We start from the raw sequence: 16,774 nt of genomic DNA, 5'->3' as shown, positions 1-16,774 counted from the left end.
GGTTCCTCATAGACTAACGTAAACATCGCAACAGTCCATTCCTCAATTACAGGGCTCAGCCTCGCCTCACTGAATTGTATGATAGTCTAGTTTCCTGCATGGCTGCCACCTTACATACAGCTGGGAATATGTTCCTGAATCCAGCTGGCCTTTTTCTCAGTAGGCACAAAGTATAGGATTACACTACAAATGAATGGAAATGTTGCTAATTTATTATTGTGAGATAACAGGCTAAACATTTTAGGAGATAACTTCTGTTACCGAACTTTAGGTTAATTCATAGGAAATGTTAACCTGTTTTAAATAAATAAGGCTGCATCCATATTAAATAATGCCACCTGAGAAGAACAAAGGACCTAGGCAATACATGCATATAATTGGATGCAATTTATCTGAAATGTTCTTTGTATCCTCTGCCTCATTAGCACTAATTACTTCTGAGGCCTACAGAAGCAAAACACTGCTAATGCACAATCAAATGCTTCTCTAAAGGAAAAATCAATTGATTTCATTTACTATAGTTAAAGCTAGGTTTCATATCAGCAGGTAGGTTTGAAAAATGATTGAGCCCAAGCTGTATCTGCATTTCCATTGCAGTGGCATTCAGTTTCAGCAGAGGTGCCCAGTGCAGCCGCTAAGAGTTTATTCACGGAAGGTAGGACTGAACTTTGCAGCGTATGAATACATACAGAATTTGATAAAGGCATTTGTGTCCCATTAATTTACAGATCTGTGATTTGCTGCTCTCAACACACCTATAATTGAATTCCTTGGTCATAAAATCACGGGGATCAAACAGGTTCAGATAGGCCTTATCTAGCCTTCTTTTCTCTTGACTTACTTCTTATGTAACTGTTCTTCTTTTTACAGATTCATTTGTTTTAGTTATAAATTAACTCTAGTACTGACTCTCCCATAGACTAAATACTACAGCATTTTTAAAAGAGAATCCTGTGTAAAAGAATTCAGAACTTTCTGTCCCTAGTTTAGAGCAGATTTTAAATTATTTCTAGTACATGAAATTTCTAGTACATTAAAAACCACCACTAGTAACTACATCTAGTCTCAGACGCATTTAGGTGTTTCCCAAGATATATAGTTCAAATTAATAAACAAAAATAATGCATTTTTATTAATGGAATAACATTGCAAAAGGTGAAGCACACACTTTAGTTGGATTACTCAGTGCAAAATATTCATTGACCTTAGAAATGTACTAGTTTTACCTAGGATTGCAGAGTCCTGTTCTAGCTAATAGGGCACATTCAAAGCAGCTCTTTTTCAATCATGTCCTTTTACATGTCCATGGGAGTGGTTAGAAACCTGCTTCTGCCTCTACACATGTACACATACATCACCACTTCACTTCAGTACTGCTTCTGGCCTGTCCCCACACACACGAGGACAGCTGGCAGAAGCTCCTGAAGCAGCTACACAAACCTGGAAAAAGACACACTGCTTTAACTATTAAGGAAGAGGTACTTCATACACACACTCACACATTTTGAAGCATTTCTCTCAAAGGAGTTGCACAACCTTGTCTTGTCTGTTATTCCTATAAGCCAGACATTCCCAAAAGACCTCTATGATACTGGACACATGGCATTCAAGAGGGAATTTTTCCCTTTCACTTGATGCTCTTCAAAATGTCAGATATAAGCAGAAGTATGTCAGCACAAAAAATCCAATCCTGATCTATTCATTAATGAAATCTGACTGTGACTGACTTGGAAAGGAAACTTGAAGTTGTTGTGGACAGCTTGATTAAAATGTTAACCCAATGTTCAACTGCTATGAACAAAACGTTTTAGGAAGGGAACTAAAATAGAACTGTTGATAAAATAAAACAAATCTGTTGTAAGACCGCAGTTGAATTATGTATTATCATGTTAAAAAAGATATTACAGAGTTTTAAAAGTGGTAAAAGGGGTCATTTAAAATCATTAGAATTATGAGGAAAGGTTACAGCAACTGGGGATCTTTAGTTTGAGTCGAGAGAGATAATCAGGGAGACAAGATAGAGATACAAACTCATGCATGGCACAGATGACACAGAGAAATAGAGGTTTCCTCCCTCTCACAATCAAGCAGTTAACAGCAGCTGATTTGGATGGTTTGAAAAAGGGGCCTGAACAGGTTCATATGATCAGGTCATTAATATCTATTAATATCAGTGGATGTTTACTACCTTCTGCAGACTTTCTATATGGATTGCTGGGAAGTGACTCTGCAAGAGGACTATCATTCTCCAGTTTGGGCTTCCCAAATGCATCCAGTTGGCCATGGAATGCTAAACTAGAACACCCCCGATTGATTCAGCATAGTTCCCATGTCACCCGTGGCCTTCTTGAGAGCAATGCAGCAGCCTGTGTGTAGGGCACATTTCCACAAGAGCTGAAGGCTAAATTTTGGCACAGCAATGCTGTTTAGTAACATTGTGAAGATTTAAGAAATACTCAGACACATGACAGAAGGAGCAGAATGGGACTTGCAGGTTGATGTCATTTTTTAATTTGTTTATGAGTAAAAGCAGTAGCACTTTACTTCTTTACTGATTGCATTTGGAACAGTCACAGTCCAGAGAAGCACGTCTAGAAGCATACCTTTCTTCACGTTTCAGCTCCTATCATGGACATTTGCATGATTTTTACATGTGGGAAACTGAAATATAGGATGTGATTGTTATAATATGGAAAGCTAAAATACTGCTCTTTGCTTTTCTCTTGGATATTTTTTGGCTATGCCTCCTTTAACAACAATTTCACATGACCTTTAACTTGCTTGATCCTGAGTCAGTCAAGTCTGTTTAGCTCGTAATGTCTATACTGACTGGCAGCAGCTCTTCGAGGTTTCAAATGAGAATCTTTCTCACTCTTCCTAGAAAGATCAAGGATTAAACCTAAGACTTTCTGCATAGAAACAAGAGGTTCTGTCCCAGCACCACAATCTTCCTTTAGTCTTGGAAACACAATAAGCATATTGTAAAGAGAAACTAAGAGAAAAAAGTTTATCCAAAGGGAGCCAGGAGCATCACAGCGAGTTTTCTAAGGAAAAGCAACCACATTCCAGTAATTGAGCATTGATTTGTTTAGTTAAAACAAACCTTCCAAATAACTGTGGAAATTTAAGGTTTAATTTTAGTACATTGGAAATATTATTTTTGCATTTACAATTTATTTTTATACTTAAAATAAATGGAGGAACTCTTTGGGACAGTAATTGGGACAATAAATATAAATTATTATTATTTAACTAACATGTTCCTCAGACTGAAAAAGTCAGAAAACCTGTGCTGTGGAGAGTAGCAGTAGAATTGATGGGAAATGTTTTCTTCAGTGGAGATGTGGAGAAATACTTGCCCAAAGCTTTGGAACTTATTTTACTTCCATAAAATTGCCCAGTTAGCTTAGGGTTTATAGTTTGAATTTATACTATAAAATTGTTCTTGGAATTCCATAGCATAAAGGTGAGGAAGCTGGTTGCACACTGGATAAAATACAGCCTGATAGCTAGATACGAGGTCTACCATTTCTAATAGTACTGATGACTGAAGAGACTATGCAGCAGGTCTATCAAGATATATTGGCCCAACCTTATAATGCTGGTAGATCTCCCATTTCTTTTTCAATAGATAACTCTGGGATCTAAACATCTTTCTACCTGTAGCTAAAATCATCCAGGGAACATAACCCAAGAGACTGTTCAAGTTCTAAAAACTAGTATGGTATCTGTCATGGTTCAGATAAGGAAAACAAATGGATATTTAAAGTATATTTTATAGAAGTACCCCTGATCAATTAAAAAGTACATCAAGAAACTGCTGGTTGCCTTGTCTGCTATTTTGGAGGAAAAGGTAAACAAAAGGTAAATCTAACAAATAAACAAACCTTCCTTGGCTTCCTTCAACCATGTAATGCTACTTGGTCTAGTTTGCAACCAATCCCCTAGGCTAGAGATTAGATCTTCTTTAAAAATGAAAGTTAGGGATTTGGGCACTATTGCTCACTGATAGATGATGAAACTGCCCCCTCCCCAATCCATTATGGCCACTCTCCAGCCCTATCCAGTTCATCACCTCATCTCAAAGTTGCTATTAATATAAATTGGTGAGTGCATATTTGCAAATCTGAATTGGATTATATCCACCTCCCTCTCCCCACATAGACTGATCCAAGCTGGAAAGCAGAAGCTGCAACTTTTTCCAATAGAAAATGGCTGTTATATGAACAAATGGTTATTATCAACTTAGGCAGAAGCAGCAGGTTATTTGTCATTAAGAAAGATAAAATGTTAAATAAAACTTTAAGTTTGTTTTTTACTTATATCCTGTATCCTTGTTACCCATGATGCCTAATTATGTTATTAGTCTGAAATCTAAACTGGACCATCCATAAAGAATAAAGTGATTATAAACCCTCAGGAAAATTGTTGATATTCAAAATATCACCATTTGCATGTTCAAAAAGTGCAGAAAATAGGTGGAAAAAGAGACCTGTACTCATGAACAGAACTAACAGAAAAGTGACTGAGGATGACATCTGCGTAGCAGCACAATAATCAAAAGTAACCAAATACATCCCCTTGATCATTAACCATACTAGATACAGTTAATGGGAGCTATCATTCAACAGCTCCAGTCACAGCTTCTCCACTTCTGTGTTAAGAATCAGGAATAAGCCCGAGTCATTCTGCAGATGTTTTCAGATAAGTAGTCATTTTAGTTAGTTGCAGCAAAAACAACAGAGTCTTGTAGTGACCAATTTATTATGGCATAAACTGTTATTCTTTAAGGTCCTATGAGACTTTCTGTTGTTTTTATTCTGTCGTAGTTCAGATGATTTCAGCATAACTTCACTAGTGTATGTGGTCTAGGGATTATATTGCAAATTATCTCATACTGCAAGTCAGTACACGGCTTAACATTTCCCTTATTTAATCTGAGTCCTCTGAAATGTTTTGTCTGCCCTTGTAACAGATTGTATCAGGGCCAGTGAATGTTTGGGTTTATGTAGTACACAGCATAAATTATCAAAAGAAAGAAAGGAAAAAAGGAATAGGTACAAACATCTACAGATTTCTCCAACTTGTAAACCTTGCTTGAGAACTGTTACAAATAAGCACTAGTAGATTCACAATACAATCCAGTGCTGAAAATCCTAATTTTGTCTTCTTCAGCTAAACCTTGATTGGAGAATGTTGATGCCACTTTTTGGCAGAACAGATTGGAGAACTGTGATGCCACTTTTTAATGAAAAGTCTCTGAACTGATACTGATAGTCACATATCAGTTCAATAGAAGTATGTGTAGTTTTTTTGCCCAGACACATAGTATGTTCCCATCTCTTTTACTGTACTGTGAGTAAACGAGGAAAACTTCAGCTAATCATAGTTCTACATTGTGTTCAGACTAGAAATCTATGACAAATCCCTAGCTTTCATTTTAAAAAAAAGATCTAATCTCTAGCCTAGGGGATTGGTTGCAAACTAGACTGAATAGTATTACAAGGTTGAAGGAAGCCAACGAAGGTTTGTTTGTTTGTTAGATTTACATTTTATCTTTTCTTCCAAAATAACAGACAATAGCAGACAATTTTAACACATTTTGAACAAGGATATTAAACCAATTTCAAGACATTGTTTAGATGTCCTAGCTTGTTCTAAACATGGTAACCAAAGTTTTCCGTGTAACAGAGAATTATGGAAGACTTCTTAATTTGATGTTGCTTTCACAAGTGAGGAAACTGCAAAAAATGCAATGCCAAAACATTTTTCTATCATATCAACCTGTATCCTTACAGATTAATATGGTAGAAAATACCATATTAACGATACCGTTAAATTAATTTTCTTTGCTCTCCTGTGAACCCTTCTTCTAGCAATTTTCAGTTTCTGCTTCTACTGTACATTTTATCAGAAAATTAGCCCCAGATCCCAGAAACCCTAACTTATCCTTAATTTGTTTTGCAAAAACAATTTATATTAAATGTCTTGAACATCACCTTATCCCAATGTTCCAGAACAAAATACTATAAATATTCCAAAATACAGTGAACATAGGACATTATTGGTAAAGTCCTCAAAGCCACCCTGTGCATTTTTTCCTATATAAAGAACACTTTCTTTTTTGAAAAGCTACATTTTATTTTTTTATTTATCAATCAAACAAAGATAATGCATTTGAAATGACTTCTTAAGCTTTTATTTGAACTTTGGCCTAGCCAAAGTGAACATCCTGTCAGTCAAAAGTGAATGGAAAGATATGCACATGACTTTCACAACCACATTACATCACACCAAAGTTGAAATAGGGCATGATGCATAGGGTGAGCTGTTTGATGTGACTTTGGTGATATTAGAGAAACTGCCTCCATAGACAAAATAAGAAAACAGAAATAAATGGTCAGAAGTAACATTTCCATTAAGGCTCATTCCAGTAATGTAAATTTAAACTATGTCACATAAGACAGTTTACTACTCTAACACAACAACCTCAGATGCTGGATTCCATCATTCTTGGTAACCAAGCCATTTGCTTTGTTGGCTGGAGATGATACCGCCCATCCCATCATATCTGGAGGGCACCAGAGCTGCTTTAAAGTACGCCATATAGAAAACTAGTAGCCAAAAGATCACATGATTTAGTTCAGAGATGAATTAATTCTAACACATCTTAAAAAGTATAAAAGGATTCAAGTGTGTTGATTATAACCTTTCAGATATTCTACATGAGGCTGCCCTTGAAGAGTATCTGGAAGCTTCAGCTGGTGCAGAAAGCAATGGGGTGGGCACTTATGTGTGCCCTTAGAGGGACACACGCTACACCTGGGCTCCGTGAACTGCACTGGTGACCAGTTTGCTTCCAGGTTCAATTCAAGGTGCTGGTTTTAACTTTAAAGCCCTACACGGCATGGGGCTGGGTCATTTGGGAGACAGCCTTTTCCTGATTACATCTACCTGTCCCATCAGGTCCAGCAGTTTCATCTGATGGGACCTAGGAGGTGAGCCTTTTCTGCCATGGCACCAACCCTCTGGAACATCATCCCTTTCGAGGTGAGGTTAGCCCCAACTCTTATTGCCTTCCAGAAAGTGCTCAAAACATGGTTTTTTGTCAGATCTCAAGCCTGAGATCTCCTGGTAATAGGGACCCTGCACATTGGCTACATTTTATGTAATATTTTCCCCCTCACGGTCTTGTTTTATTGATGTTTATTGTTTTAATTGTTTTTAACGGTTTTTAGTTTTTGGTTTTATTGTACACTGCCCAGAGTCACTTTGTGTGAGACAGGCAGCCATATAAATTTGGCAAATAAATAAAATTCTTCATTTTTTTAACATTTTTTTTCAGGCTCAGCCATTCAAGTCTAAAATTTAACATACACAGCCCAGATTCAGAGAAAGCTAGTTGTCCTTAAATGCCACTGAAAAAACTGGGGAATTAGCCCCAATTAACTGAAATGTTATTCATTGTAATAAGACTTCAACTCCACTAGTTCTCTCAGTTCCCAAGTATAAGTAATTAGAATAATAAATATTAACAAATCAATGTTGTCCTTCCTTAAAACTCCTGGTGGGGGTAATCAGTCCCTGCCCTTTGGGTAGTAAAACCTGTTTTTCTGACCATTACTGCTTAATGATCAGCAAATTCCCAAACCCTATAATTAACATTTTTCTTTGCATATTAGCTTGTTTGAAGTAACAAATAACACATCGACATTAAAACTGGGCCATCTTTTCCTTAATGTAGTTACAGCAAATACCCACAAAAAATGTTTGAGGTGATAATTTAAATAAAACTCATATGGAATACTAAGAAACGATAAAATACAAATTATGTCCAAAAAGAAAAGAATAATGTTCCTGTCAAGATGCTAAAGGAGGCTTTTGCCTACTGAATTCTCCTTCCTAAAGGGATTATTTTTACTGCTGTTTCAGTTGAAAAAACTCTGAAGTTTGCAGCCCTCCCCCCTTTTTGCAGCTTCGTTATCTTGAAAAAGCCTAGTATTTGTAAGCAGAGCAGCTCACCATCATGTTCAATTTCAGTTAAAAGCATCAGAGGTAAGAACATCACTAGAACATTAGAGATATGTGTCAGATGAAAGAACTAATTAACTGACTCCATTAACTTTTTCCTGATGTTCTTCTTCCACTATTTCTATTTAGTACATCTTAAAGATTAATCTAAAGCATTTATATTAAAGTACTTTTACTCAAAAATAAATCCCACTTACATACATTTTATATGCTTTTCTCCTGATTGGAATTCCAGCCTTCAAGGCAGTTTATATTTTCAGCAGAATCAAAAGATACAATCTAAGAAATGTGTTATCATTACAAATAGAGAGATGTGCATTTGGAATTACGCATGTCTGTATGCTTTCCTATTATTAAAAAATAATACAAATCCAACCGCCTACTACATGCCTACAATACTAAAGTATGTTGACATTTTTTTAATGATTAAATGATTTTAAAGATTAAAAAAAGGAAGAATGTCCAACTTGTACATGATTCTATTTACAAGATAAAATGAAATAGCTGAAAAAAAAGTTTTTATCATGTTTAAACCTGGCCTTGCTTCCTGGAAAAAGAGTTGCTCAAGTATATGTTTTATAACTAAAACATATAAGAGTAACTGAATATTTTCTTGTTTAACAGGAATAAAGATCAAGAGGAATCTATAGCATTTTCCAGGCATGGGAAAAGAAAAAAGAATCCTGATTCCTCAGGCTATTTGTTATCATAATTGCTTAGTTGTAAAATGGCATGAGGAAATATATTTTTACTATCTTCAGCAGCTAAGAGTATATTCAACAGCTCTGAGGTTGCAGGCTGCAACTGGATGACCAACAGATGCTGCAAATGCATTATTATATGTTAATTATGCTGCAAATGCATTATTATATGTTAATTATGCTCTTTTAAACTTAAGCTAGGAATACCGTAAGCCACAAGATGCCCCTGGCCACCAGTTCCATCGTAGTCTTGACGCATTGGGCATCAATCCATCAGTCTATTTCACTTTAATGTTTTTAGAGCCTTTTAATTAAAAGCAAGTAAATGAGATGTTGGCATGTTTTCAAGAAAAGCATTATTGTGGTTGTGGTAGGTGAGGGTGAATGAAAGGGAACAATCTTGTCAGCTCTGCCTTCCGGAAAACAGGGGTTTCATGATTGGCCATATCCACTGCTGGCAGCCATTTTGTACAGACAGAAGCCTCCTCATGCCTACTCTTATGTGAGGGTGCCCACAGCACTCTTAAAATCCCAAGTGTGTCCACTAGTCAAAACGTTTCCTTGTCATAAACTGTGTTCATGCCTCAAATTCCATATTCAAAGAACTTTCAAATGATGGATAGTGACATTCCTCACTAAACACTTTCATATTAAATAAATATGGAAATAACTTCTTAATGTAACCTTACCTCTAACTTTCGTTCTGTACATTGACTTGTGAAGATATCATCTTAAAAAGTAGCCTGAAGTTTTAGTTTAAAAATATATGTTGTGAAGCTTGATATGCATAAGATATTGGGGGAAAGCAATGGACTGTATCTACAGTGACCATATTTTCTTGGAAAAAATATTTATAAAAATAAATAAATCTGAAAAAGGGGCAAATCTGAAAGAGGTTCATAAGGATAAAAAAAAATTGTTTATGTTTATAACTTTGCTTTACAAAGGAAAATTCAAGAACAAAACCAAGAAAAACTTTACAAAAACATATATTCTAATAAAAGTGTCTAAAATCAAACGGTATATGTAAATTTCTTTTAAAAACACAATTCAATTTCCATATTTTTCACATGAATGTGAAAGATTGTGCATTAAGTAGTACCATTTATATGATAAAAGTTAAATAACCAAAATAAAGGACAAAAGTGAGTTTTTGAAAACTAAATAAATCTAAAGGGCAGCTTTCTGACAGAAAGGACTGTCCTTTATAATAAAGGACGTATGGTCACTGTAGTTATATCAAGGTTTTTTCAAACCTGGCAACTTTAAGATGTGTGGACTTCAACTCCCAGAATTCTGGCTGGGGAATTCTGGGAGTTGAAGTCCACATATCTTAAAGTTGCCAGGTTTGAAAAACATTGGATTGTATGAAGTGGGTAAAACTGCAGGCCACAAGAAGTATTTGTTATCTACAAAAATATTTTAAAATGTAGATTATACTGGAAAACTATGTGGCCTCTGGTGATTTCTAGGAAAATCCAATCACACTTCTTTAGAATTCTATCACTACAAAACAAATTAGAAAAGACAAAAAGTTGCAAGATTCTTTCTCTCAATACTGTTTTAAGCGAAGCACAATCATAGCAAGTTGAAATTTGGACAGGCGGAGGAAGAAACACTTTTCTCCTCCTTTTAAGTATGTCCGCTCAAATCCTCACATCCCAAGCTGCTTTGAATCCTCTTATGAAGAAAAGAATGTTCTCATTTTTTCCCCCTTTGGGGAAATACTTCAGGCAGACCAAAGGCAAGGAAAGTACCTTTTCTACCTCTCCATCCATGCCTCTTGGAAGTTCTAGATTGCACCGTAATTAAAAATTGAGAACCCTGGTTGCATCCTGAAGCTTGACGTTATGAATCCAGAGTATCCAACATTTGTTATGTGCACACATGGAAAGATGTGGCAGGGTGGGGAAAGGCTCCACCCAATCCTGTACTAGAAAACAACATTACAGCAGACACATAAGTCATCTCTGAGGGCTAGATCAGAAAGTCAGATAAGCTGCAGGCTACAGCTAATTTGAATTCCTATTACGGTATTGTACCCTGAAATTAACACAACTCTCATATCATTGTTGCTATGACTGTAGATGCCAAAGTAAGTTTGATGGGAATGTCTGATTTGAAATATTAAAAAGAAGCGGGTGGCTTTTTCAAAACTTTGATGCACTGCATTAATGAGAGTTTACAGACTCATTCTTTTTCCTACTGAAGCTGAATTCACACCTTCAAGTCACTGACTTGGTAACTGCAGTATCGAGTGATCTGAAACAGCCACCACAGATCAATAATTGCAAACAGATAAATCTGAGACACAATAAGTGAAAGCAGAACAGTGCAAATCATTCCTTCTTTTTTTACTTAGAATTATCTTTTCAATGTTTAAAGAAAGGAAGAAATTCCTTTCCCATTCCTTCCTTCCTTTAAACCCTGATAATGATCAACCAGTAAAGCTGCAGATAGTTGTTGTTGTTTAGTAAGGCGGGATTTTGGGATTCACAGTATTGAATTCATAGACTTTGTTCTGGCTATGCAAATAATATGCTTAGTCATAAGGGAATGAGGTGGCCTTTCTATTTCTGGGGAGCATCACCAGCTACTTTATTCCAACAGTTCAGGAGGAAGATTTTTAATGTAGCTGCCCTGCCCTTTTGTGAACAGTATAACCAATTTGACCTGTGAGGTAAGCAGTTTTTCAAGGTAATTGGCCTGCTAATATCAGCTACACACTCATACATTGTCATGTACAGTCTGCAGTTTGATATAATGTAAGCTTGCTGGCAAAAATGACACATGGACATTTTTAAGGGGAAAAAAAACCCCTGCACTTTCTCAGTAGCGCAAGTGGTTCAAAGTGGTGCAAGCCAAGAAGTGTTAGAAATTTGGCTTAATTAGGAGTCATTAGCATTAACAAAGAGGCAATTACAGTACACCATTTCATTTAGCTTGAGAAGCCCAGCTAATCTAGCATTCTGGTCCCATGTAGCCCAACCAGTTGTTTGTGAGAAGGCATTAAGCAGCATATGAATGCAACTGCTCCCTTCTGCTTATACTCCCTAGCCAATAGTACAGAGAAGCACACTGACAGTAATTTACAGCCATCTTGATTAGTAGCTACTGATAGGGTTACAGAATCTCCTATGACTTTGCCTAGACCTCTTTTCAAGCTGTCCGAATTCATGGCTCTCGCACTTTGTGTTAGTGAATTATATAATTTAACAGTAGACTGTATGAAGAAGCACTTCTTTTGACTGATTATGAATTTTCCACTTTCAGGCTAATTCTAACATTTATGACTCTTTCACCGTACCACGCATAATTGTATGTGTCTTTATGAGATTCCCCTTATTCTTTTCCTCATCCAAAAATGTCTTGTGTTCTGACTTCACTCATTCCAAGTGTGGGTGTACCACAGATTTTTATAAAGGCATTACGATATTGCAGATTTTGAATTTGTCATGATTTCCAGTATCAAAGCAGAGCAAGCACACAGACAGCTTAAGCTTTTATCATATTATCCATAACAACCCCTGTGCTGTATGTACATTATTACTCCTGATGCATACTTTCACATTTGTGGACTCATATAGCTAGCCATCAACTGTTTTTTGGTGGCATACTATTATCTCTAGAAGATCATTAAATTATAATAGCGCATAATCATCTGTAAGTCTGGCAAGCAAAACCTTTAAAACCTAGGCCACAATCTTAAACAAACTTGCCTGGGAGTAACCTAAGTGGGATGTTATGAATTTATTTCTGGTCATATTTATTCTATCATTCTTCTAGGCGCTCAAGGCAGTGCCTTTAACAGACTGCTCATTTTATTTTCACAACAAACCAGTGAAACCGATTGAGCTGATATGTATAGGACTGAACTATATATAACTGCACTGTTAAAGATTTTGAATTGGGACTTTATGGTATTATTTATAATCACTAATGTCAAAATGCCTTTTTTATATACAGTATATGAAAAAGATATTGAGAAGAGGTGTGGAATCTGGCAGATACACTGACAAATCCTATCATTTATATAAGGCATTTCTTGTACTGAAAAGTGCTATGTAAAGAGTAATGAAATTAGTAGATTCTCTATCCCTGTTTAATCTATGGCATCATATTATTGTTTCCATTGATTGTGGAAATAATCAAGCTACAAATGTATTCATCCAAAGAACTATATGCAAAGAACTAAAGTAACGTTTTAGGGATTATGACGACAAGGCACATCCATGCATCAGCTAGACTTTTACTCCAATTTAAAATGTGTAGCTTTAGATTTCAGCTTCTGAAAACCACAGAATGAATGTCCTATACTCCCTACTTCTACAAAGTGTTGCAGTCGTTTAACAGTGTTCCCCCACATACCAGGAAATAAGCTTTCACAAAAAAATTAATTTGTTCTAAAAACCAAAAATCAACATAAATGGTGTACAATGTCATGGAATGGCTATCCATACTGAGACCCAATTTTAAAGGTAAGCTGATAAGCGAGATGTTAACTAAACCCTGGAAAATATACTGAAAATCAACCAACTTCTTTAGCCTAGACCTGAAATCCTGCGCATACTTCTTTGAGACTCACTTCTAAAAAAACATATATAGGACTGAACTGTAAAAAGGTTTGGGATTAGGATGTGGGGAACATACAAAAATAAAATTTAATTCAAGGTACCTGTTTTTGCTGCCCAAACTACATACAACATTTTTTCTGTGCAAAGCTAACCTAGATATAGAGAGAAAAAATCTAAAACAATGCACACTCATGTACAAAATAATTCACAAATGTTTATTTTGCCATTAATAACTGTACTTGCCTTAATTACCTTGTACTTACATTTTTTTTTTATTGCGGACATGTACTTCAAGTTTTTTTAGAATTAAATCTTAAGTTTTGTCAATATGCTAGTTTACATACAAAGCAATAATCATCTCTGGAAATCAAAATATCTTTAAGCAATACATGAAAACGATTACTCCACAGTACTTACTTAATAGAAATGATTTGAAAAGAAGCATCTTAACTGATGGGATAAGAGTCAGAACAAGGGCCACAATAAACTTTTTCACAGGCAACTTTAATACCTACAATTTAAATTGGCTTTTACTTAAAAAGGTCACTGTGTAATAACACCCCCCCCCCATTTTAGTGCCCTCCAGAAACATTGGGATTTCAACTTCCTGGAAGTCCCAATTCAACTGGAGCACACCAGATTGAGGAACTTTAAAGATCTTTAAGATCAAGATAAAAACCTACACAACCTGTAATCGCTGTCTGATGTCCCATTCCCTTTTTCCCTCTTACAGATAGCATTCACTCACAGTACAACACACAGGAAAATGGCTAAGCATAATCTTTTTAGTTTCACAAGTAAAAACTGCCTCTGCAGGTGTTATCAACATTTGACACTTATACTAAAGAGGTGGTTCAAAGTTCATTATGCAAAGAACACAGCTCTACCTGGTATCATCACCTTCTAGTCCCATCCCATCTCAGAACATTACACTGTACATATTTTAAAAGGAATCGGGGTTGAATTCTGAAATACTAGTAATTAATTAGCATGCTCATTACTAAATCTGCTTTTATGATGTCCAGGTATATTTGGTAAATTATTGTAATTTATCAAATATACCTGTGTATGATTTGGGTAGTGGCAGAAATATTTATTTATTTATTTATTTGATTTCAAGCTACCACTGAGAACAATTGTTTTTTTACCTGTGGATGTCCACACTCCATAAAACAGCTTCCTCAACTTATCACCAAAATGCTCCCTGAAGAAGCCAGTCTCCACTGCAGCAGTATTAAATTATGACCTTGTTACCACGTTAGATCATAACTCACACACGTTGCCTCAAAGTTACAACACTAACAGGAACTTGCAGTCTCTAGTGTTTAATGCCCTAGGGAGAAATGACAGTGGGAAACTTACAAAACACTCCTGCAGACTTGGGATATGACACCAAGGCATCATATGTATTTCACAATCTATAATCTGTTGTGGAATGATTATACGTGAAAGCCTATTTACACTCCCTGTTATGATTAGGAAGGCAAAGAGAAAAAGTATGATTTATTTAAATTATCAGCCACTTTGGATTAGCAAGTAAGTGTAACTCCCTGCCCATCACTTGTCTTCATTCATCAGGTCCCATCTTGACTACAGGTGCTTCGAGGTTTCCTACTATCAGAACACCCACAGTGGGCAATTTACCTAGGAAAAGCTAGGGGGGTCTCATAGGGAGTGCAACAAGCCCTATGAAATTACTTCAGCAAACCCAGAAGGCACCTATTAATGCCCATTCCTACCCACTGTGTATTATCAGGAACTCAGATGTAACCCCAGTGACTATCAACTTCTCCTTCCTCAAGATATATTACTCAGGCCTGATGCAAAGCAGACTGCACAATCATGCCTAAAGGGGCCAGGAAAAGTTTATCCCCTTTTTCCTAAAGACTTTCAAGCCAATATACATTAAAAAATCTGTATATCACAAAAACCCTTTGCAACCCGTGTCTGCATTCAGGCCTACTGGATTCCTTTCACCTGGGCAGAATTTTCCTCTTCTAGGGTCCAACTCCCCTGACTGACATATCCATTAACTATGAGTTAATAAGTTGTTGCGCGTGTGCTCACGCGGGCATGGATTTCGCACAGACGCCTTTCCTTCTCCTCTCCCCACCGGCCCCGGAGTGTAAGTCCTGTCTTTCCACAGATTTCGCGTAGGGTGACCCCATCCGACAAGATTTCAGCTTCTTCTCCCGATCACTCTCTCTCACAGCCCCCACTCTGGAGAGGAACCTTAGGAGGAAACCCAGCGCCCTCGACTCCGCTAGGGAAGGAGACCTGCTCTTGCCTAGCGTGGCCCCAGCGGTCCGCCCCCCGAAACAAAGTTTCTTCTGCCCTTTTGCGGCTCCGGCTCCGCTGCCCGATCTCTCTCCGCTCCCAGCGCACCCCCCGCAGCCTCCCCGCTCCCGCTGGACCCAGACACGTGCCTCCGCGGACCGAGTTCGCTGAACGCCTCCTAGAGTTGCAGCGAATGGCAGCCGCTACTCGGGCGAGCGGGCAGGCACTCTGGCCACGCAGCCCTGACTCTCCCCCGTCCCGACGCGCCGCAAGAAGCTTCCGCTGCCTCTTTCGCTCACGCACTGACCTGACGCTGTCAACGCAGCAGCAGCAGCAACGCTCCGCGTCTAGTGGCACGGGCTCCCCCGCCCGGCCCGTCCTATGGGCAGGCGCCGCCCCTCGGTCCCGCGGCTCCGCGTTCCCGCCCTCCAGCCAGCCCCCGTGCCCCACCCACCCGGGAGCGCCTCGAGCGCAGCGGCGGAGCCCGCCGGAGCCGCTTTCTGCCTGCCCGCTGGCCCAAGTCCGAACCCGGGCGCAGGAGAGGGGCCGGAGGGGCAGGAGCAGTCGAGCCGGGCGCTGGGAGGGTGCGCGGGCTGGGGCTTCTGTTCTCCAGCCCGCTGGGTGCGCCAGGCGATTAACGACCGGAGGAGTCTCTTTTTTTTTCCAGAAAGGTGGATCCACGCGCCGGCCAAGAACCCGGGAGGAAATGCGCGCAGTTTGAATACAGTCCCGCCAAAGGATATAAAGCGCGTGGGGTGGCGCCACCGCTGGTCTTAGGTTTTGCGGGGGCTCAACATGGAGCCTTCAGGGACCCAGCCCGCGTCTCGCTTTCCCACGCGCAGGTTTCCCCACGGACCAGTTTTCCAATGGACAATCTTGCTCTCTGCCCCCATAAGCGTCAGGGTCACTTTTAGGGTAGTCCCAGGTAACCTGCCCCCCTTTTTTTCTACGGTGGGCTTTGGACATCAGATTCGTCTTGTTTTCCTCTCAATAGGAAATGAAAAAAGAACGTAGGAAATGCAACGTGTATTTACTTTTCCTTCCTCTGTATTGTACTATTTTTATTTCCTTGCCCTTTTGCTGTTTTCCAATCCATCATGCTGCTGGTCACTCTCACTCTCTCAAAACTTGCAACTTTCCCACATTGAGGGTTTGGACACAGAAATGAGAGATTTGGCAACTTTGGAGCAG

At 38.3% G+C, this 16,774-nt stretch overlaps 1 protein-coding gene across 3 annotated transcripts in view; it reads right to left on the bottom strand.

Moving 5' to 3' along the window:
• The window catches only part of PPARG (peroxisome proliferator activated receptor gamma), a 64,595-nt gene extending 48,603 nt beyond the window's left edge, over positions 1-15,992 (bottom strand). Inside the window, exon 1 of one of the 3 annotated variants that reach the window (XM_088134117.1) lies at positions 15,891-15,992. The gene's annotated coding sequence lies outside the window, so the exon portion shown is untranslated. The other 2 variants (XM_025164999.2, XM_007425573.4) reach the window with 2 other exon arrangements.
• Between the last annotated feature and the right edge of the window lie 782 nt (positions 15,993-16,774).

Source organism: Python bivittatus, unplaced genomic scaffold (genome assembly GCF_059951505.1).
Source record: "Python bivittatus isolate LINGU-HERP-01145 unplaced genomic scaffold, Pbiv_v1 ctg000080_np1212, whole genome shotgun sequence".
NCBI lineage: Eukaryota > Metazoa > Chordata > Lepidosauria > Squamata > Pythonidae > Python > Python bivittatus.
The sequence above is the reverse complement of the archived record's forward strand: the minus strand, read 5'-3'. Positions and strand labels throughout refer to the sequence as shown.